General features: G+C 46.9%; 1 protein-coding gene and 1 long non-coding RNA gene across 2 annotated transcripts in view; both read right to left on the reverse strand.

Moving 5' to 3' along the window:
• Positions 1-21,276, reverse strand: part of CMKLR1 (chemerin chemokine-like receptor 1) — a 121,588-nt gene extending 100,312 nt beyond the window's left edge. Inside the window, exon 1 of the mRNA XM_074321809.1 lies at positions 21,254-21,276. The gene's annotated coding sequence lies outside the window, so the exon portion shown is untranslated. The remainder of the gene's footprint in view (positions 1-21,253) is intronic.
• LOC141569218 (uncharacterized) lies at positions 1,314-7,177 on the reverse strand. The gene is made up of 3 exons (XR_012492700.1): positions 6,909-7,177; positions 1,858-2,090; positions 1,314-1,765 (listed from the first exon to the last, which is right to left on the reverse strand). It is a non-coding gene; the product is annotated as an uncharacterized LOC141569218 (long non-coding RNA).
• Positions 21,277-23,445: the final 2,169 nt, after the last annotated feature.

The raw sequence follows: 23,445 nt of genomic DNA on the forward strand, positions 1-23,445 counted from the left end.
AAGGAAACATCAGACTAGGAGAAGGAGGGGTAATGTTAATTATAATTGTTCACATTTACTAACTACTCACCACCTGCGGGATGTGTTACATACAAGGTCCCATCTAATTATTTTCCCTCCTGACAGAGGAGGAAATAGAGGGGCACAAGTCTCCTTCATCCTTCCCCCCATAGAGAACTGGGGGCAAGGAGAGGAAGTAGTCACCAGGAAAATTCTTACGACACCAGCAGTAGCTGTCATCTCTTGGGCATCTTCTACCTGCCAGGCTCTCTATTAATGACTTTACGACATTATCGCCCATCGACACAATAACCAGAATAGGTATCATTATCCCCATTTTACAAGTGAGAAAACAGAGTCCTGGAGTTTACGTAATGTGCTTCTACGTGGCAGAGCCAGGGTTCGAACCCAGGTCAGTCCAAGTCAAAGTCTGTGCTTAGCCATGTCATACTGCCTCCGCCCTCCCTTCCTGAGGCCAGCAGGAACGTGGCGTTCAAAGGAGCTTTGCTATGGTCAGCTTGTGCCGGGCACTTACTTAGGTCACTTTGAGGCCGAGGATTCCCTGATCAGTCCTCAACGTCATCCCAGAGAGATAGCCCCGCTTCCACCCCAAAGCCCTGTTTCTGCCCTCTCCACGGTCACTGACTCCCCTGGCCAAGCCTTTGGGGGTGACCGTCCACCCTCTGGGGCCTCAGGAATGAGCAGGTGAGGCGGGAGAAAGAAGTGGTCCTCTCTGGAAACCGAAGTCTTGCCTGAGGAAGAAAAATAAATAGTCTCTAACAAAGAAATGGAAGAAAACAAAGACACAATTGTCCTTGACAACTGGGTCAGAGAATGGATTGTTGCCAGGGCAACAGCAGAGAGCTGGGGGTATCAGACAATGGATATCACTGGCTCAACCACCTATGCTGAGAGTCACAGTTCTATAGTGTGATGGATAAAATCATGCACTTCGTATACGTATCGAAATAGAAAGACGGTCACAATATGTTAAGTGAATATCTTAGGTTGAAAAATGTTATGGATAGTCTTTGAGTTGAGACTCATGGAGAAATTTATTGGTTACCCTCCCAGTACCATTCCATCCCCTTCTTCCTTACTCACAGGGCTCTGATTTTGCACTACTGAACATACGTGTTCAACCCCAGGGAATGAGGGAAGGCAGGACAAAGACACAGTAAATACCTATGTCTTTAATGTCATCCAACCACTCCAGAATTATCTTTCTCCAGCCATCTTGGTAAACAAACAAACAAACAAACATCTTTATGGTTTAAGCTACTTTTAGGGTGTGTTTTGTTTTGTTTTGTTTTGTTTTGTTTTGTTTTGTTTTGCCACGTGTCGCAGGATTCTTGGTTGCAAGTAACAGAAACCTTTCCAATCCAGTGGATTTGGAAAAGAGAGTACTGTGGTAAGGATACTCAGAGAACTTAAGGGTAAGATGTGGCTTGATTATGGGAACCATCTCTGAATTCTCCTTCCTTTGGCTTCCTTCCACTTTCTTCCTACAGCCCACTCTCCTCAGCTTCCAAGCCTACATCAAAGGGCAGTGTTGCCCATTCCAGATTCTCACCAGCTTCATCTGAGGGTCAGCAAGATGGAGGCTGGACCCTCTGGGTCTCCGTTCCAAGGCACTGATACACTCAGTGTGGGTCAGCTGCCCCTGCCTGATTTCATCAACCATAGCCATGATGGAGTCCTGCTGCCCTGACAAGGCTTCCGGGAGACCGGCACGGAGCAACACGGATGGGAAGATGGCCATTTCCTAAAATGGCAACAGGGCAGACTAAGAAAAAAAAATTGTACACTGTAAATTCCAGAGGGATTACATACCCACATGTAAGAGTGTTTACCTACGTGAGGTTAGATTATCATTTTTTGTCTTCTTTAAGCTCATCTGCATTTTGTCACTTCCCAACAAGAAGCATGGAAAACAAAGCAGCAAGGCTTGGCCGTGCCGTCCACTAGCTGTGTGACCTCACCTTTCTGAACCTCCCTGCTCTCATCTCTAAAAAGGAGCATCCTCCTTCCGATTTCAGCAAGTTGCAGGAACCATTCCAGGGAATAAATCAGGGCACCAGCTTGACATGCTGTAAACAGAGAGATGATTATATATGTGTGTGTATATGCGGAACATATGTGCTTCTCTTATCTCCCCTGCTCCACTGTTAGCCCCCGAAGGGCAGGCGCCAATCTGTATTCTCCCCACAGTGCTTGTACTGGGTTGAAGTGTCCCCCGCAAAACGCATGCCCATCCAGAACCTGTGAATATGGCCTTATTTGGAAAAAGGGTCTTTGCAGGTGTTACCAAGTTAAAATGGATTGGAATGGGCCCCAAATCCAATGACCGGTGTCCTTATAAGAAGAGGGAGATCCAGGGACATAGACACACAGGACAGATAGTCATGCGAAGATGGAGGCAAAGACTGGAGCGACACTGCCACAAACCAAGGAATTCCCAGAGTCACCAGCAGCTGGAAGAGCCGGGGAAGGATTCTTCCTGAGAGCCTCCGGAGGGGGCCTGGCCCTGCCAACACTTGACTTTGGACATCTGGCCTCCAGAATGGTGAGAAATACATTTCTGTTGTTTTAAGCCACCCAGTTTGTAGTAATTTGTCAGGAGGCCCATAGGAAACTAATAGAGAGCTTAACATAGTATTTTGCACATGGGCGATTCACAATAAATGTTTGAGTGAGTGAGAGAATGAATGAACAAATGAATGAATAAAGGAGTGAAATGAATTGGAAATAGCGTCTCACAGGCCTGAGCTAAATAGCCGTGCCAGCCTCTTTGGCGACCACAGATAATATTCCCTAGTGTCCCCGAATCCTGATCCAGTCACCCCTTCATTCATTCATCTGTCATTCATATTTATTGAGTTCCTGGTTTGGGCCAGACACTAGGCACTGGATAGCAGTGCCCATTTTCACTACAGCGAGGATTTGGGAACTGGTCTCTTTTTGCAGTCCCCACCCCCCACACACACACCTGTGTTTTGATCGATGACTCCCCAGAAGCCACCCAACCATCTCACACAATAAAAGGAGAGAAGAAAATTTAATAAGATTCCAAATTGCCTTCCCTTGCATTCAAATTGCTTCATATATTATGTTCACTCTAACTACTGTAGTCCCTGTTTTTTTCTCAAGCCCCCCCCCGCCTTCTTTTCTAATATCAGACAAGTTCTTGTGTTAATGAATTCTAGATTTTCATTTAATAAATGTTGCGTGGGAAGTTTCATTATTGGCAACTTCATCAATCTGAAGCAGACACATAAATGCCCCCTGTCTAAGTACCTGGGATCAATAGAGCATGAGTCTCACGTACTCGGGCCCTACACACTGCCACCAAGAAGAATTCAGTAATTGAAACGACCTTATAAATCAATACAGCCAAATTGAAAACTCCAAGAGAACTTCACATCATTCACTGAGGTGCTTGTTAAGACTTCTCTTTACTTTCAGAGGGTAAAAAACAACACTGGGAAAAGGTTGCAGTGGGGTGGAGGGGCGAAAGAAAAGAGATCTTTTTATTTAACTCTAATCACTTTGCAGAGCTGGTGGAGCTTCTTCTTAGCATGTGGTTTTAATTTAGCTTTGATGACTTGTCCTGATTATTATAAGGTCTCTCTACTCTAGGCCACGTAGGGATGGTTTTCAAGTCTCATCCAGGGAGGTGGAGAGAAAGACAGAATTCCAATGTACATCATTAAGCTTGCCATATAACAGGACCTCAGTGAGTGTTGTGGATTTCACTGAAATTGCATTGAAACAAGTGACTGCGATCCTACACTCTTTGAAGAACGGCAATAGAGCAGAACCTCTTTCTCTCTGTTTCCCTACACTCTTCCCTTGCCTAACAATTCTCTACAAGAGTTTAACAAAATTTATGTTGAGTGTTCACAGTACGGTTGGGGTTGTTTTCTTTCCCCCCTCACCTTCGCTTCCTGATTGCAATCATAAAATCAGCTGTAGGAGGTGTAAATTACCCACCCTGCAGGGAGAGGAGTGAGCTGTCAGTTGATGGCAGGGCCTCAATGTTTGGATGTTTCAGAGATGCCTCAAATGCAACCTGCACAAACCTAAATTGATCACCTTCACCCCCACTCGGACCTCCCTCCGCAATGTACTTTCCTTCCTGTGTCCATGTATCCATGGAGTTGAATCGTTCCTCTGCCTCCCTCTATCTGCAATCCACAACCAAGTCCCCCTCTCCTCTCTGCTTCCTAAATGTCTCTGGACTCCATCCACCTCTTCCGGTCTCCATTAGCAGCTCTCCTCCTCGTGAGCCCAGGGGATCTTCCGAAACCGCAGATCTGATTATGTCGCAGGCCTATTTTAAAATCCTTCGGTGGCTTTCCATTGATTTTGAATTAAGGACAAATTCTTTACACTTCATAAAGTAGAAAGTGGTCTGGCCCCTGTCCATCTTGCCTGCCTCGTGTTGTTCCATCCCCCCCGCCCCTCAATCTTGCTCTCTGCACTGCAGACGCACTGGCCTTCTGCTTCTCAGGCAGCTCTTTCCTGCCTCGGAGCCTTTGCATTTGTGTTCCCTCTGCCTGGAAAGCCCTTCCTCCCACATTTCTCCTTACCGTTTTCCCCGAAAATACGACCTAGCTGGACCATCAGCTCTAATGCGTCTTTTGGAGCAAAAATTAATAAAAGGCCTGGTCTTATTTTAATATAAGACCAGATATAATATGATATGATATGATATGATATGATATGATATGATATATGATATGATATACCAGGTATAATATAATATAATATAATATAATATAATATAATATAATATAATATAATATACCAGGTCTTATATTAATTTTTGCTCCAAAAGACGTATTACAGTTGATGGTCCGGCTCGGTCTTATTTTCAGGGAAACACGGTACTAAGTCCTACTCATCCTTCGAGTCTGTTTCATTGTCCCCTCCTCGGAGAGTTTGTTATATATTCTTGAAGGTCCCTTTTTATTTGTCGTAACACTTATCACAAGTAAGTAATTTTGCGCATGATCATCTGGGACCCCTCCCTTTATTCTAGCACCAGATTCTGCCTCCCGACCACTGTGATTGATGGCTCTTGAGAGGGGCTTTTGCTGCAAGCTGAGCCAATCAGAATCCTTCCCTGGGATTTTCTCTCTGGAACTGGAGGAAAAGAGTCCTTCTCTCCTTGTGCAGCTACTCTTTCTAGAAATTTCTTTTCCACCCATTTCCACCAGACTGTGGAGGGAGCAGCCATGTTATAATATGACCCTGCCTCTGATCACAGTTGATGAAAGTGGGTGAAAACCTGATCCAAGAAAGACTAATCAGTCCTGTCAGGGTTTCACTACATATCCACAAGTTCTTCGTTACTCCTTCTTTCAAAAAGAGAAGCCTACTTTCTCTCCCCTTGAGTGCGCTAGACTTAGTGCCTTGTTTTAATGACTAGAATGATGGTATGTGACTTCCAAGACTAGTCATAAAAAGGATAGTTTCTGCCTCGTGCACGATCGTGTCTATATTGTGTGACTTTAGACAAGCCACTTAAGCTTTCTATGCCTTAGTTTCTCTTCAATAGGGATTAGAAGGCCTTCTCAAAAGAGTTGTTGTAATTAGTAAATTAGATGATATCTGCAAAGCACAATGCTCAGCCACATGAAAGTTTATTAAGATCTTTACTGCGACAAGTAAATAAACCTCATCTCAAACGGGCATTTTTAAAAAGTAACAGATAATTGGAAAGTCTCAGGGCCCACTCTTTATTTCTAATCCACTTGGTCCTTACTGCCTTATTGCGGCTGACCTTCATCCACAGAAAGGGTTTCCTCATAAAAGACCTCATGTTTGAAACCCACACAATCCACAAAAGAAGAATGTCTTCCTTCCAACCTAACAAGCAAGAGCCCACCCCTGAACCAACCAGTGTCCAGGGAAATGGAACATGCTGATTGGCTTAAGCCAATCAAAATCCATCCCCAGGGGTTGGGGGTGGAGTCAGTCTCCCAGGAGTGCAAGGAAGGTGGAATGAAAATCAGGTACTATAGGAAAGAGGGTAAGAAAGAATGGACGCCATAGGCCAGGGTTGGCTGGCCTGCCAAATGCAGCCCTCTGCCTGTTTTTATAAATAAAGTTTTATTGGAACACACCCACACTCATTGATCTATGTATCATCTAAGGCTGCTTTTATGTTTCAACAGCAGGGTTGAACAGTTGCCACAGAAACCATATGGCCTGCAAAGTCTAAAATATTTACTCTCAGGTTCTTCACAGAGAACATTTTCAGACCCCTGCATGTAGGCAAACATGATTTCCATTGCAATAGTACTCAAAAAAATATTTCTTTCACTCCCCATTCCCTTCTCTGTTGGATGGCATCATGACAAACCAGCAGAGCAGGCATCTGCAGGCAGAAGAATCTTCCCAGGGTCCATCGACTCCTACTCCACAGCCAATGACTAAACACGAAGCCTGTGAATTCACATCAGGCAGAGGACGGGGTTGGGAAGAGCTTTCACGGCTACTGGAGCATATGGGCTCGGACTCCATTACCCATCGCAGAACTTCACCATTCAAAGATCAATGACGTGCAGCCTAGATGATGTGAGCAGCCCGGGGGCCGCGGGTCCCAGTTTTTCCTCTGTGATAAATGGGAAGCAATCTCCAGGAGCTCTAGCCTGGAAGACAGCCCTAGTTAAATTACTTTATCGCCCAGCTGAGAGATGGCCAGCTTGGAGAAATTGTACTCAGGCAGCATGCTAACAATAGTGAGCCTCAGTACCCAGCCCCCGTTCCTCAGAGCAATGCACTCTCCCTCCTACTTCCCACCAAAAAGCAGGACTCCATCCTGGGATTGGCCTACGGAAGCCACTCTCCCTGACACTTCCATTGAAAAGAGGACGGGGGCTCGGCTGGAATATGCTCACCTTACGTGCTCATGTCCAGCAGAATCATTCCTTGCAACCTTGTCGAGTGGGAGAGAACGTGTACATCACAGGATCCTTGCAGGCACTCGAGATGCTGGTATATGAAGCTTAAAAGAAAACTCGAGTGCAGCAGCTGAGAGAGGCAGAACGGGGTTCAAGTCCTGCTCCTCCATTCAGTCTTTACCATGGGCAAGGGCCTCAGTTTGAGATTCCTCAGAAACTTACTCTGAGACAAGGGTGCAAGTAGCTGCTTTAGAAGGTACATCTCGAAGCACCAGCAGGGGCCTGGGGAAGAGAAGGAACCCATGTGCGGTGTGTATAAGGAAGCCATCAAGGTAGCTGAATCCTGCCGGGGACTCCTGGGAGCCACTGTTGAACACTGCCTCAGGGGTAACTCATGCAAGGAGCGAGGGAGCTGGGCTGTTTATAAACCATCTCCTGTAAGTCATTATCGAGGGCTGGCTCCAGAGGCATTAACTCCCGGGCATGTCTGGCCTGCTGAGCGTGAGGACTCCGGTGGTCAGCGAGAGCCCTCAGGCAAACAGATGCAGATTTGGGGGGCTTGGGAGTCCAGTCCATGAACCCGGAAATGGTAAGACCCAAGTGAGTTAAGTGGGGAAGGGTACCAACAATAGATGCTATAGCAAGCAAATTAACCTCTCTGAGACTCAGTTTCCTCATCTATAAAATGGAATAATATCTAATATTATTGGACCAGCTGAGTAGTCATGTGACTTACCTAAACCAATTATTGTGCTGGGGGATGCAATAAGTGCTCTGATTGGCCAGGCCTCATGCTGCCTATCCAGGGAGTTTTGAATGGCGCTAATCCAACCCCCATTGACTCAGAGCGGAGAGGGCTCCCCATGATAAATCAGAGTGACGTTACCAGAAGAGGAGAAAAGTATGCCGGGCAGGCGTGCACAACCGATGCCCCTGCAGAATCCCCAGCTATCATCTGATTCTCAAGGGGATCTATGATCCCAACAATAATCATTTGGGTTTTTTACTCTTTTTAATGTGGAAGTCATACACACTCATTGTAATAGTTCCTTTCACTTTACAGACAAAGAAACGGAGGTTCAGAAGGATCAAGTAAGTAACACCCACATTTTCAGACCGTCTGACTCCACAGTGGGGAGAGAGGTCCTCAAACTGCTGAGCAGATCTGCTCACTGGCTTTTCTTATAAACTTTATCATAGGTATGTATGTATGTATGTATGTATGTATGTATGTATGTATGTATGTATAGGGAAAAACATAGTATCTATAAGTGTCGGTACTATGCAGTTTCGGGCATCCACTGGGGGTCTTGGAATGTACCCCCCACAGATACAGGGGGACTACTGTATGCATGAACCAAAGGAACCCAACGGAGTTCCTCACCCCTCACTCCCACATCCCAAGGAAAGCAAATGTCAGGAGCCCATTTGCAGCCACCTGGAAGGGAAGCGATCACTGAGCCAGAAATTCTGTGTTGGGCTAATGCAACAGAGCATCTAGGCATTTGTGTAAAAGATGGATCCCTGAGTGCTTCTCCGCACACCTGTGAAATCAGACTCTGCCAGGCTGTGGCATCCAGCTTCCCGGATGGTCCCCAATGATTCCTGCCTCCCAGGGAATCCCCAGTACCCACACTTTTGTCCTCTCCCACCTTGAATAGACCTGACCTGCTATCTTAGACAGTTCAGCCTGCTTTAACAAACATCCCATAGACTGGGGGACTTAAACAACCAGTTCTGGAGGCTGCGAATTCCAACAGCAAGGAGCTAGGGCTCACTTCCTGGTTCACAGATGGCTGTGTCCTTTTGCTGCGTCCTCCCACGGAAGAAAGGGGCAAGGGAGCTTTCTGAGGTCCCTTTTATAAGGACACTAGCCCCAGTCATGATGGGGGCTCCACCCTCATAACCTAAGCACGTCCCAAAAGCCCCACCTCCTAATACCACCACCCTCTGGCCCTCAATCCCCAGTGAGCAAATGTTAGGATGGGAATACACACACCCATCTATGTCTCAAAAGCAAACAAACACAGTCAGGGCGGCAGCAACCTAACTCCAAGTCTGGAAACAGATTTTTCTCCAACCCTGCAGGGGCACGTTCCGCCAACACACACAGTTTGCATTAGGTTCTCTTTAGAACACTTAACAGCTCCATCTGCAGCTTTGGCATTTGGGCTTTCAGAGCTTCCCCAAGAACTGTGGGTAGGTCATTTTTCTTATTTACCACCCATCAGAATCAAGGGATGGTCTTTCTCAAAAGTATACTCCAATCTCCTTCCAGAAAGCAGAAAATGCATGTCATGTATTAAATGAGGGGTTTCCAAGCTTTGGGGGGGAAAAAAGTGCAAGTTGACTGTACTCCAGGAACCCTACTAAATACATATTTATATCTTTTCATCTATTCAACAATATTTACTGAGCACCTAGTCTTCTAGGTGCTGAGAACATGGGTGAAGAAAGCAAACCAGGACCCTCTAGGGATTACGTTCCAGTGCACATACGTACAGAAAAAAGCCTAAAAATATTTAAAGTGGTAACGGTTATCCTGAGGATTGTGATAATGGCAGATATATATATCTGGTTTAGAAGAATATTTATAGTTGTGGGGGTATGCTCACAATATATTGCTACATGTAAAGAACTGACTACAGAAAAATATGCAAAGTATGCTATTTTTGCTACATCTATATGGGGTGTGTGTGTGTGTTGCTAGCGGTAATTTTTGCCTGGCGGAATTATAGAGAAATTTGTTATTTAATTTTCTTTCTGCTCTTCTGTTATGCATTGAGCACACACAACCTTTATAAATAGGGGGAAAATATGATTTATTAATAACAACCGGAACTGTTATCTAGCCCTAAGTTATTCTACCCGTTGGTCTATCAGAATACCTGAAATTTCTCCATTAGGGTCACTCATCTGATTAAACATTGTGTTCACAGGGGCTCCTGTTAACATACTGAAGAGGCATAGCACACTGGCCTCTCATCATCTGTGACATGGAAACGTGAACAGGGAACCTAAAACTGAACTGTCACATTGGGGAGCAGAGCCTTCGTGGCTCAGTGCACACAGACAGACAGTGAAGGGGATGGAGGCATCTAAACCAGGGAGGGAAAGTGGGATGGAGGCAGCCACGCCCCTTCAACTACCCCATCATCCCAACCCCCAAGAGTTATCCTGGAGGCCAAGTCCGAGCTGTTGAAGGCTAATGAACAACCTGTTTGCTGAAAGGAAAAGGAAACCTGTTTGTAAGAGGTTTTCTTAGTAGAGAACGGCTCTTCCCACATTTCAGAAGCTCCATCTGGGGTAAATCACTCTCCCCGTCAGAGCTGAACACCCAAAGACTCACTCACCCATCTCTCTCTCATTGTAGCATCCGCATGGCTTCAAACGTCGCCCTGTTTTGTACCATCTGACAGAGGAGCAAAGGGTCCTTGGAATCACAGGGAGACAGCACAGGGAGGGGACGGGCCAGCCAGCACAGAGAAGAACGCTTCCTGGTAGAAGCCTACTACGCGCACTTCCATTTTACTGCTTTCTACACTTTGGGTATTCGTGGTGCTTGAACTCAAGTTCTCCTCAAAGTCTTCCTCTGCCAGGATACTGTGACCGTGCAGACTTAGGGGTGCGGGTTGGATGTGTGATTTAGCCAACATCACTTAACAAGATAGTAGCTGACACAGGCCAACAGACCCCGATCTCTGACATTACTTCACTCTGAGTCTCCATTACAGCTCGTTCTTCCTGCCCTCCCAGGAATCTGAGGCACAGTAATATTAATCATCATAGGAAGGTTAATATTAAAATAGAACGGGACCCAAATTGAGACAGACAAGTTCAAGTCTATCACCCTTACCCCAATCCAACCCGTCAGCAAGTTCGATCAGCTCTTCCTTCAGAATATAGTGGAAATTCAGATCTTCCTTTCAACCAAGGCCACCCCGGTCCGAGGAGCCAGGTCTCTGTAGCCGCCACCTCCCTGCTCTCCTCCTGACTTCCACCCTTTCTCCTCCACTCCCACAAAGCAGCTGGAGCCCTCTCTTCAAAATATAAATTGGATTGTGTGTCTCTCCCCAGCTTGGAGCCTCCAGCAAATGACCTCTGGCGACACTTAAAATCTCTGAGTCTCACCCTGATCTACAACTGGCAAGACCTGATCTGTCTGCACTTCACACCTTGTCTCTTGTAGCACCCCCCTCACTCCCCCTGACCTTCTTTCTATCACTGGAAAACCCCCAGCTCTCCCCTTACCCCACCCTGTGGCCTTTGTACTTGTTCCTCCTTCTCCCTGGAATTCTCAGCCCCCAGGTGTCTGCACAGCCAGCTCCTTCTCCCCCTGCAGGTCTCAGCTCAAACGTCACCTCTTCCGAGAAGTCCTCCCCGGGTCCATCCAAAATCCCCCAGTCATGGCCATCTCATCAGCTGGGTTACTCTTGCAAAGAACTCGTCACCATCTGAAATGAACATGGTCACCTGTCTGTCTCTTTGTTGATTATCTGTCTTCCTAGACCATGATATACACACGACAGGGCAAGAACCAGGTCTACTTTGTTCAAGCACCAAGTACACAGTAGGTGCTCCATAAATATCTGAGAAGAAAAGAAAGGAAGGAGATGGGAGGGAGGAAGAGAGGAAAAAAGGAGACCTGTGTGGGCTCCACAAGCTAACATCTATACCACGGCACCAAATACACAAGTGACAGTTAGCTAACCCACAGCCAGCACACCAGGAAGCTCGTCTACCCCTCTGCCCACACCTCCACAGTGGGTGCTGTTTGTCCCCTGGCATGAGTCTGGTCATGGCATACTCTTCTAACGAGGTGTGTTGGGACTCAGCCACCAATTTCTCCTTGAAGCTTATCACCCCATCGTGAATGCTTCTCCTGGAGTCAGGTTGGTGGCTCTTTCTTGAGTCTTATTCTACAGCATCATAAGTCCGAGAGAAATAGCCAACACCTATAGAATTCTGTCTTCCAGGGCGTGGCCCAACACGAAAACGCTTCACATGTCCGATACTGATGGCTGCCCAGTGAGGGATGTACCATTATCCTTCCCATGTTACAGATGGGCAAATCAAGGCTCGGAACATCCAAGGTCCCAGGGCTGCTCGGCAACTGGGCTATGATTCAGACCCAGGGAGGCTGAGTGCAAAGTCGGTGCTTTTAATCACTGCACAGGACTTCCCCTGGCAGAGTGAAGTCTCTGAGAAGTCTCCCAGCTGGGAGGTTCTGGGGTACATGCATGGCCAGATCACAGGCTCAGCGGTCCACACTTAACTGGGGAGAAGGTCAGACCTGCCCTGTGCCAGAACCCCTCCCCCTTTCTCTTCAAGGAACAGAGGCCCAGATCTGATTCAACCATTGCTGATTCCCCCAAATCCCACTTTCTCCCTCAGGCAAAGAGAAAGCAATATTCATTCTGCAGGCTCTCGGAATGGTGAATTTGCCCATCAGGCCGGCTCTGCAGGCTGGGGAGAAAACAAAGCACTTCAGCACCTACACCTAATAAACCTGGGAGACGTGGCAGCAAGGGTTGCTGCTGGGAGGGAGGGCAGGGGCCGGGAGATGTATGGGGCACCAGTGGGAGAGACATGGGGGTGGTGGAGCCCAACCTTCTGCCAACCTCAGAGTTATACACTTCAGGCCCAGTTCGTTGTCCCCATAGGACCTCAGGGACATGCGACCTCTCCTCCTAGCCTTAGGGAGATTAGTCACACACAGAGAGGAGGCAAGTGTTAGTGTATCATTGTGAGTATGTCTACGTGTGCTTGGATATGTGTGTGAATTGTGTGTTTTTGGATACACAACCTCAGTGTGTTTGTGTGTCTTTGTGCATGCATGCATTTGTGACTTTGTCTCTGACTACACCTTTCAGATACATGATATCAATATTCCTTTCAAATAGCCTTTGGCGAGTTTGCACAAGGTCCGCATTCCCCTCCACTACTGAGTGTCATCCAGCCTCATCTTCCTTTCCTGAATGTCAAGGTGCCTTCTCCATTGCTGACCACAGGGCAAATCTTGGAGGTGGTCTTGGGTTATATTCAGGGATAAATGAAGATCTGTGATGGTGATACACTAAGAAAATGAAACGGGTGGTCCCAAGCCCCTCCCTGATGAATACTCTCCATTCTTGCAAGTCAGCTCTTGTTCAGAGCAAAGATTTTAAAATTCTGTATTTATAATCATTTTTTATTTTTTGCTACATGTGCAGCCCTTCAATGTCCGTTTCCTCTGCTTTCATAACCTGGAAGCTATACAAGGAGCTGACAGCATCACAAAAATCAAAGCAGCCTGAGTCCAAGAATCACTGCATGGAGGAATGTCTCCCTAGAGGGTCTGACCCTCATCAGAATTTGCAAAGGAGAAACAAAGCTTTGTGATGCTAAACCATCACATCCCAGAAGGGTGTGCTTCTTCCTGCAGCATTAGTGAACTTATCCTGGCTAATACAACACCTAAATCATCTTATACATCCCTGATGGTAGATACAAAAACACGTTGGGATACACTGGACTTGAGTATTTCTAAGGTCCCATTCATCGCGGAGACATGCAGATCCTAACCTCTTATGGTTGCATAACCCTAATACTCTCCCCAGATCACAGCACTGGAGTCTCTGTAAAGATAAAATCTCATCCTGACATAGCCACTCAACCCCCTGGAGTATGAGGAAATACATCTAAAGATGTCGTCAGGCCCTCCCAGAATGGCAAAGCATGAAACAGAACATTTTGCTGTGAGCTTCCCATGTTTACCACCTCCCTCGGGACTCAGCCAACTGCATGTCACCCTACGCTGGAGCAGTTCTGGCCAAGGAGTACGAGAAGCCCTAAGCACTAAAGAGGCAGCATGAAAGGAACGCATGAATCACTTCTCCACTGGAGATCCCTGTTTCTTGCTGAGTAAAATCCAAAGGCTGCATGGAGGGTCTAAAGAGGCTGTCACACACTTTAAAGTGCAGTGGACCTGTGAGGTTTTATTATTGCCCTTATTATTATGTAGCCTTCTCCCCACGAAGCCCTTACAAAACCACCTCCTCCCTCAATGCTCCCCACACCTTCTCCTTTCTGGAGCCCCACACTACATGGCTAGATGAATCAAAAACCAACACTCTCCAATTTCCAGGACTCTCCTGGAATCATTGTTTGTTTTCCAAGAGGGTGGCTTTTAATTCCTCGGTAGGTGAGACCCTGGCTTTTATTCCCTCTCTCTGCTGTCATGGAAACCAGCACACTGGCAACTTGGCACGGAAATAAGAACACGGGTTTCTTCTTGCACCAAACAGAGGAAAGGCTGGGACAACTTCAGGGCAGGAGGAGAGAACTTACGGTTGTTTTGCTCTCCCTTTGTGAGGCCAACAAGGGGACATTTCTGCTGAGCCCTGGGACTGACTCCAGGACCACGGAAAGCTCCTCACGGAGTTGGAGGCTGCACCTCAATCTTGACTTCTACAGGAGGCAGAGTACGTAAGGTGGGAACTGTGCTGTGTTTTTAAGAGTGCCAGAAGCACAGAGAGGAAATTTCAAGTATCGTTTTGCTCCCAGTTCCTCCAAGTGTGTCTAGAGGGTCCGCAGCAGGATCACCTAGGGCCCCGTCCCTTCGGACACCTGAACCATTCTCTTCAGGGCAGAGCCCTGAATTGGGAAGATGTATTTTAACGCATAACCGCAAATAATTCTGATGCTCATTCAGGCGTGAGGCTAAATGGACTAGTGTCACACCCGCATTTTTCAGGTGGGAAAATGGGCTAGTAGAGGTAATGTATGTTTACCAAGTTTAAACTCCAAGTTGGAACCAGAACCCACATCTCCCAACTCCCAGATTTGTCTAAACCCCCCAGCACTGCTCTGGGTTGTACCCCAAGGACCTATGCTGGTGGCCCCTGGAGAGCACATGACATAGTCACGCTTTGGATCATCTTTTTGAGGGTTCTCTTCTATGTCACCAATTCTTCCTGGGAGAGGCAAATCATCTTACCATCATATTCACATCCCTGGGACCTATCGCACACAGATACTCAATATATGTTGTTGAATTAGCTGATTAGTTCACGTGCCAATGAACAAACAAACCAGTGCCACTCAACAATGGAGAATGATGTCTCTTAATGGAGCTATAAGAAAAACTCACATTTATTGAGCAAGTACCACGTTTCCCTGAAAATAAGACGTAACCAGAAAATAAGCCCTAGCATGATTTTTCAGGATGACACCCCCTGAACATAAGCCCTAATGCATCTTTTGAAGCAAAACTTAATATAAGACCCCGTCTTATTTTTGGGGAAACACGGTACCATGTGCCAGTGATAGGACTAGGAAACTGACATTTACTGGTTCACTGAATCCGCATAACAATCAGGGGAAATAGAAACGATTATGACCCTCAATTCAAAGATGAAGAAATGCAGCTTGGAGAGGTTTAGTAACTTACCCAAGGGGCACACGGCAAGCATGGCAGAGCTGGGATTCAAACCCACACAGGTGTGCTCGATACAAAGGCAGAGTTCCAACCCACCTTCCTGGGTGTACTTGTCCTTATAAATGGCCTCTTGTGCACCAGGAAGAAGGTTGAACAAAAGGACAATCAGGGCCGGCCCGGTGGCTCAGGCGGTTAGAGCTCCATGCTCCTAACTCCGAAGGCTGCCGGTTCGATTCCCACATGGGCCAGTGGGCTCTCAACCACAAGGTTGCCAGTTCAATTCCTCGAGTCCCGCAAGGGATGGTGGGCTCTGCCCCCTGCAACTAAGATTGAACACGGCACCTTGAGCTGAGCTGCCTCCCGGATGGCTCAGTTGTTGGTTGGAGCATGGGCTCTCAACCACAAGGTTGCCAGTTCAATTCCTCGAGTCCCGCAAGGGATGGTGGGCAGCGCCCCCTGCAACTAAAATTGAACACGGCACCTTGAGCTGAGCTGCCGCTGAGCTCCCGGATGGCTCAGTTGGTTGGAGTGCGTCCTCTCAACCACAAGGTTGCCGGTTCGACTCCCGCAAGGGATGGTGGGCTGTGCCCCCTGCAACTAGCAACGGCAACTGGACCTGGAGCTGAGCTGCGCCCTCCACAACTAAGACTGAAAGAACAACAACTTGAAGCTGAACAGAACCCTCCACAACTAAGATTGAAAGGACAACAATTTGACCATTGTTCCCCAATAAAGTCCTGTTCCCCTTCCCCAATAAAATCTTTAAAAAAAAAAAAAAAAAAAAAAAAAAAAAAAAAAAAAAAAAGGACAATCAAACCCCTCTGATGTTTTTGGTTACTAGCCATAGCCTCTGTGTGGGGTTTACCAAAGAAAGTTTCCATTCGTTCATTCATTCATTCATTCTGCAAATATTTGTTGGCCACCTAGTATGTGTCAGGCCCTATTCTAGATACTGGGGTGCAGTAACGAACAAGACACACAAGGTCCCTGCTCTCGTTCACGGAGACAATTGATAAACAATGAACTAACCGTAGGTATTACCATATTACATAGTGCTGTGTGCTAAGAAGAACACAGCAGGGTAAGGGGATAGAGAGCAATAGGACCTGGTAGGAAACAGAGACAAGAGCCAGATGCCAGCAGCTGTATCTTCAAGAACTCCTAAATGAAAAGTAACATGTCAGGCAGCCCACTGTTTGGCATCAAAACTACCAAAGCTTTTGAGTGATTTCCTCCATTGGACTGATCTTACGTTGTCTTTTTTTTTTTTTTCTTTAAACAGAATTGTCCATGGACAGATGGAACCTGAGAGCTGGAGGCTATGATGGATGCTCCCTTCCCTGGCCTGCCTGGCCTTTCTTCTGGTAGAGACAGCACTGCTGTGAACAGCGAGGGTTGGCAGGAATGCCTGCTCAGGTCTCAGAAATAAGGACAGACGCTTGTCCATTGACACTTGGGTTCGTTGGGACTCTGGATGCAGGTAACAGAAACCTTCTAAATCTAACACTAGGAATCAAAGGGGACGCTGGTATAAGGACACGGATGTGTTTCAAGGAACAGGGACTTGCCAGGTCTCGGGAGACCTGAAAGAGCAGGCAGAAGGCCCTCAGGATGCCTGCTTCCTCGCTACCTCTGCTCCGCTGCTGGTTCTCTCTCCGCACACAGGCTATCCAGTGTATGTTACAGGGGATAAGGCAGCGGCCTACAGCTCCTGAGTTTGATGGTTTTGCTCAAAGGCATCCCTCTGACATGGGTCCTTCTAGTCCCAGTGCCAAATTCCCAGGGAAGTCTCTAATTGGTCCATTTGGGGTGAGGGGCTCCCCTTTGGGCCAATCAGTTCTAGGCAGGAAGATTGGAACTTCATTGCCCATATATGGCCCCTGAGGGAGTACATATTCCAGGGACCCTGTGCATAGAGGACAGGGGCGGGCGTGGTTGTAGTTTTCAGGAAAAAGGGAATCAGTGTGAACTGTGCAGAATCTCATAAACTTGCCATGACAGTGATACACCTTGGGCCCTACAAACAAAACAAAAAAAGTGTATACTCTGAGCATTGGACAATTTGGTCAGGGAGGAACGTGGGGTCCATCCTACATGGGAACAAGTGATGGATGTGAGAGAGTTAAGCCAAACCCATGAACTTTGAAAAGCACCCAACTCTACTCAGTAGGTTACGGAAATGGTCTCCATACAGCTCTGAGGCAAAATTATAGATCATCACTTTAATTGAGCGAAATTGGCTGTACATTAATATTCATGATTATTAGAGCAGCTAATTTTCCTCTTTATAGAAAGTGAGTGGGGGATCATTTCAGCTGCTACTTACTTTTCCTCTCTCATATTTCTGCAGGGGAAGTGAAAGAGAATAAAAGACATGGCACTCGGAATCAGCCATCAATTTCTAAACTCTGGGTAATAATTAAGGATTTTTAATTGCTTTGACCTCTTAGAGGGGGCTGGAGAGAAGCGTTCTATGAATATAAAATGCACAGCCATGAGCCTCTAGGATTGGCCCTTTTGGCTGGATACAAGCAGATTATCTAAGTGAGAGAAGTATCCATTCCACTGCCCCACCAATCTACCAGGGATGAGAATAACAACAAACATAACAATAACAGTATCCACAGAGCCCAAGCAGGGTGAGGGAGGTACAGCCAAGATGGGATAAGAGCACAGGCAGGGTGACGAGGGCATCCATGCAAGGGAAGGGTGGCAGCAATAACAGGAGAATTGTTTCATTGGTTGAGCAATTAAATATATTGATGATAACGGCAGTCAGATTTCTCACCATTGAAGAAGGGAGTTGCAAATATCAAATGTGAAAAGAAAGAAAAACCGGAATGAATTCTATGGTGATGGATTAGAATCAGAGGTATCAATGTAACTTTATGGTTTTCAATATATAGAAAAAATATAGAAATAAATAGAGATGTGTATATATGTGTACACACTCATACCCTGAGGGGTATTTGGAACTGTGCTGCTCAATAGCAATAAACACTCTTACCACCCATATCTTTTGTTCTAGTATCCTCCACAACATTGAATGAGGGCTCCTTTGAGAAATGGTTGATTCCAGGGCTGGCTCAGGGAAAGTATAAGATAAACCTGGAACGTCTTGTTCCAGAAAGTAAAGAAGTAAAATGGGGGTCATGTGGGAGGCAACTTACAGGGGCTCTCACTGGCCCAAAATGAGGCGACCTGAGCATCAAAATAGATGAGAATAGTAATGGATTGTAAACCACTAAGTAAAATAGGAAATGAGTTCATATTGGTATAAGTAAAGGAATGACTAAATTAAATGTTGGATGATATTTACTTGGTTTAAAAAAACCTTCCCACAAAAAGACTTACTAACAAAGTATTTTACAAAGAGAAAAGGAGTAACTTCACAGCAGAGAAGCTTGACAGAAACCACCTTAGTCACATGATCAAAGTGAATGGCACAGGTAATGGGACAAATGGAAATCGCACGTCACCCGATGGGATTCAATGAGGACACAGTGCCACCCCTGTGCTATTCCTACCAAAGATGCACGACCTGAATCTATTCCTGAGGGAACATCAGACAAACCCAAAGGGAGACACATTATGCAAAGTGACTGGCCTGTCCCCTTCAAAAGCGTCCAGGTCATGAGAGTCAATGAAAGACTGAGGAGTGGCCCAGACTGAAGGAGACTCAGGAGACAGGACACTACGTGCAACAGGTGATTCTAAACCAAACCCTTCGCTGCAAAGGACATTGTTGGGACAAATGGCAGGTCTTGTGTGGGGTCTGAGCGTTAGATGGTTAGTAACGTATTGGGGTTAATGTCCTGATCCTAATCGTTTGATTGTGGTTATCTGGGAGCATTCCTTGTTTTAATGAAATTGTATTCTTGGGGGATTGGTTCCAGGACCCTTCTCCCCACCAAGAATATCAAAATCCACAGATGCTCTAGTCCCTTACAGAAAATGGCATAATATTTGCATATAATCTATGCACATCCTCCCATATACTTTAAATCATCTCTAGGTTATTTGTAACATCTGATACAATGTAATGTAAGTAGTTGTTACACTGTATTATTTAGGGAATAATAACAAGGAAAAAAAGTCTGTACATGTTCAGTACCGACACAACCATTGTAGGCCTAGCTACATAGCACACGCCAGCAACAACGTAACTTATTTTTTCAAATATTTTTGATCCACGTTTGGTTGAATCCATGGATACAGAGGGCCAGCTGTATTCAATTCGGGATGACGGGACATCAGGTTGGCAACTTTCTTTGATGTGGCTCAAGAAAAAAAAGTTACTTGTGTGGAACTTGCAACTTTTCAATAATAATAATAGTAACATCTGCCAATTTGAGTGCTTCCTGTGCACTTTTCATAACTCCGTTTCTACCTTACAAATAACCTTACAAAGGATTTCTGATTTATTCCCATTTTACAGATGAGGAAACTGAGGCTTAAAGAGGTTAAACATTGATGACAAGACCATGACTTCTTTTATCCTACAAGTACTCATTTCATCTCTGGGGACTGTGCCAGGCATTGGGCATACAGTGAGGAATAGATGCTTCTAGTCTAGGAGGGGCTATCGGCAATGACCAGGAAGAAAAACAATGTTGGGGAGCAGGAGGTGAGCCAGGTCATGTGGACCTCTGGAGACCTTAGTAGAATATAGATTTGATTCTAAATCAATGGGAAATCATAGATATGATTAATACAGGAGAGTGACATGATCTGATTCATATCTCAACCGAACTCCCTAATTGTGGAGAGAGACTTAGATGGGCCAAGAAGAGAAAGTGTGGGGGCCAAAGAGCTAGTAAGTATCCCCCCATCTTGGGATCTACCTGGCCGCTGTAGGAGCCACTCTGGGTGCCCTCCCCATCCCTCCACACTTTTACCATGTCTAGGAACCCTGGCCCGACTTCCAACTGCTGTGCCAGCTCTCCCATCCCTGCCTTGGGCTTTCTCTGGCTGCCCAGGGCAAGTTGCAGTGCCTGGAATTCATTCTACCTATGCCAGTGGGAAAGCACCCCTCACCCAATGACTTGTCAATTAGTGGATGAATTCCACAGCTCCCTCGCTCAAGAAATATTTAGTAAAATGAGCCATTTCATAGCAGCCTCCAACAGTCCATGTTACATGTCAAAGTTGGGGGGCTCCAGAAGTAAATGAGGTCTGGGTTCTAACCCCAGTTCTGTCACTTAGTGGGAGACAGAGGTGAGGGGCATACAGGCTCCTTAAACCAGAGCCAGTAAAGACCCCTATTTTGTGTTTGAATATCTTCTACTTTAAGTCTCCCCAACAGTTGACACCAGCGTTGTCCAGGAGACCTGTCTGCAATGATGGAAGGTTCCATATCTATGCTGTCCAGTGTGGTCGCCACTAGACACAGGTGGCTACTGAACACTTAAAATGTGGCTAGTGGGGCTGAGGAACTGAATGCTTCATTTGCTTTCATTTTCATCGATTTGAAGGTGAAAAATCACGTGGCTAGTGGTTACCACACTGAACAGCACGGGTCTCCATCCTGGGACAAACGCTAGGGCACAGCTCCCTGGAAGGGAGTGGAAGCTGTAAACCACACACCCACAGCTGACCTGACCTTTGCCACATGACCCTTGCCTTCTGGTCCCCAGCACCATCGGCAGGGCTTCTCTCACCCTGGTCCCGTGGAAACAGCACTGTTCCTTTACAAAGATGCACAATCATTTTAATGAGAACATACAGTGCTAAATTGCATCTCTCTCGCTCTTCCTTGTCTCCTGACACAATTCTCCTTCTAATAAGATTCTCCCCAGCTAACCCATTTTCACAGCAGCTATTCTAAATGGCCATCTTCTGGTTGAGCGGGGACTTACGCGAGGTGCGGGGGATGGGAGAGCAGGAGGCACAAAGCCAGAGGGATTTAGGTCTCTTTTCTCACCTCCTTGGGGACAGGCAGGTAACGTAATCAAGCCAAAGGCATTTCCCTCACGCCTGCGGCTGCCCGCTGCGAGGCCAGCTGACCAGCACCTGTCGAGTTCCCGGTGCGGTTGACAGCAGAAAGTGCTTTGGCCGCGGGAGAGACAGGCCTAGGGGTCTCGCTTCTCCGGAGTGAACTTTCCTTTGCCCTTTTTGCAAAATGAAAACAGAGACCGTTTCTTGAGAGAAGAGGAGTGGAATTTATTCTCCAGCACGAGATGGTGGGAGGAGCTTTCAGCCCAATTTGTAGTCTGACAGCTAGCTCTTCAAGTGCTGAGACATACGAGTAGTTAAGCGTAACAGGAGTAATTGTTTCCCTGATCCGTTGTATCCATTCACACGTCACGGCCTCTTTAGCTCCATCAGTAACTGACTCCATTCCTTTCTCCCCACCTCCACAGATTCCTCCAGCCCAGCCAGCATCAGCTCTCACCCGAAGGAGGAAACAGCCTTCTCAAAGGTCTCCTTGCTTGCTTCCTGCTCCCTGACTCCCTCTCACCCAGAGAAAAGGTAGCAGGTGGGACAGGCCACGTTCTGACGCCGTTAACAATCGATCCCCAAAAAGTTCATTACATGTAACAATCAGGGCTTATTTCCTGCCCACTCTCCATTCAGCTAGGACATCACTCCATGTCCCCACTGGCAGGATTCAATCCCCCTAACACTGATGGTTGCTCCTGAATGAAAATGCTAAGCCAACCAGTGTCTCCCCCAGGCCAGCCACCCCACAACCCCCCGACTCCCAGTATGCGGCAGGCAGGTGCTTATGTGCTCAGGCTGGGCCCTGTCTCCTCCTGGGCCAGGTTGTGACACAGGTCAGGGGACTGCGGAATCTCTAAGGGGGACAAATTACCATTTCTGTCAACCGCCTTTCAGCAGTTTATGTCAGGAGAGGAAAAAACCACACGGGGACGCGGTCTATTCCCACTTCCCTTGGGCACCCACACCAAGAATGGCAAAATGGTGAGTTCTCAGCATGGATTAATTTGAGATTTTACTTCATGGCTCTCAGAATTATGAAAAGGCAGTGTATGCGGGATAGGCCATCCTGATTTTTTTATTGTTGAAATGATTGCCTACCAGTAGCAGAGTCATCTGGTAAACAGGAAAGAGAAATATTTTCCTTGCATGGCCAGTGCCAATTTCACCCCTCATGGGCAATTTTCCTGGCCAGGAAGAAGGAGATTAAAAAGGAGGCTTTTTGGTTTTTTTGTGGGGTTTTTTTTTAAAGAGCCTGAGCAGAAGCCAGGGTCTGAAATCCTGAGTTCCTCTCTGGTGGGGGCAACAGGATAGGGGTGAGGGAAGCTGCAGCCAGGGGCCAGGGTTACCTGTGTAGGCGCCAATCCCAGTTCAGCCAATTAACATCTGCAAGTGATTGAGCTGAGCCTCAGTCTCCCCATCTGTAAAATGGGGCTATAAATAAGGTTGTTTGAGGATTGAATGGGAGAGTGAAGGTGCCTACAGTTGGCACTTGATGTTACGAGGAGCTTTTACGTTTGGGGGTTGCTTTGGCTCCTCATGTCCGTGTCTTCCCTATAAGCCCACTGCTGCCCTTCCTTCAGGGCCAGCTCCCCTGGGAAGCCCTCCTGGACTTGATTTCCTCGGCCTCCGAGGGTGTCAGTCACCTCAGAATCTCTGTACATTATTTAGGCCTCAACTATGAACTCTGGATATGTCTTGTCTCCCCAGAGAGACCACAGTGTCCCTGGAGTTGGCCCCTAGCTCTGATGTCTTTGTGTCCCTTGCTGCACCTGGCAGGGTTTGGACACATGGTGCAACACCATCCCCTATGATCAGTCATCAGAACACCCTGAGAGGGCTTCTAAGTGCCAGGTAGGCCCTGCCCCTACCCCTGCTTAACACCTTCCAGGGACCCTTGCATCCCAACAGATACTGTCAGCTCTCAGACAAGCTCCACACCTCGGCGACCCCACTCCTGCCCTCCGTACCCACTCACCCATCCTCCAGCAGACACAGCACTCAGCTCTTATGAATTTTCCAGACTCTAGCCCATCCCTGGCCACAAGCTGCCCCACTTCCAAAACTCCCACTCTCCTCCCCTTACCTCACCTGCCAGTGTACCCTCTCCTCCTTTTGGTCACAACCTCCTGGAGAGCAAGGGCCTTGCCTGCCTCGTTTCTGTCCACACCCCAA

The sequence above is a fragment of the Rhinolophus sinicus genome, linkage group LG16 (assembly GCF_036562045.2).
Source record: "Rhinolophus sinicus isolate RSC01 linkage group LG16, ASM3656204v1, whole genome shotgun sequence".
NCBI classification, from domain to species: Eukaryota; Metazoa; Chordata; class Mammalia; order Chiroptera; family Rhinolophidae; genus Rhinolophus; species Rhinolophus sinicus.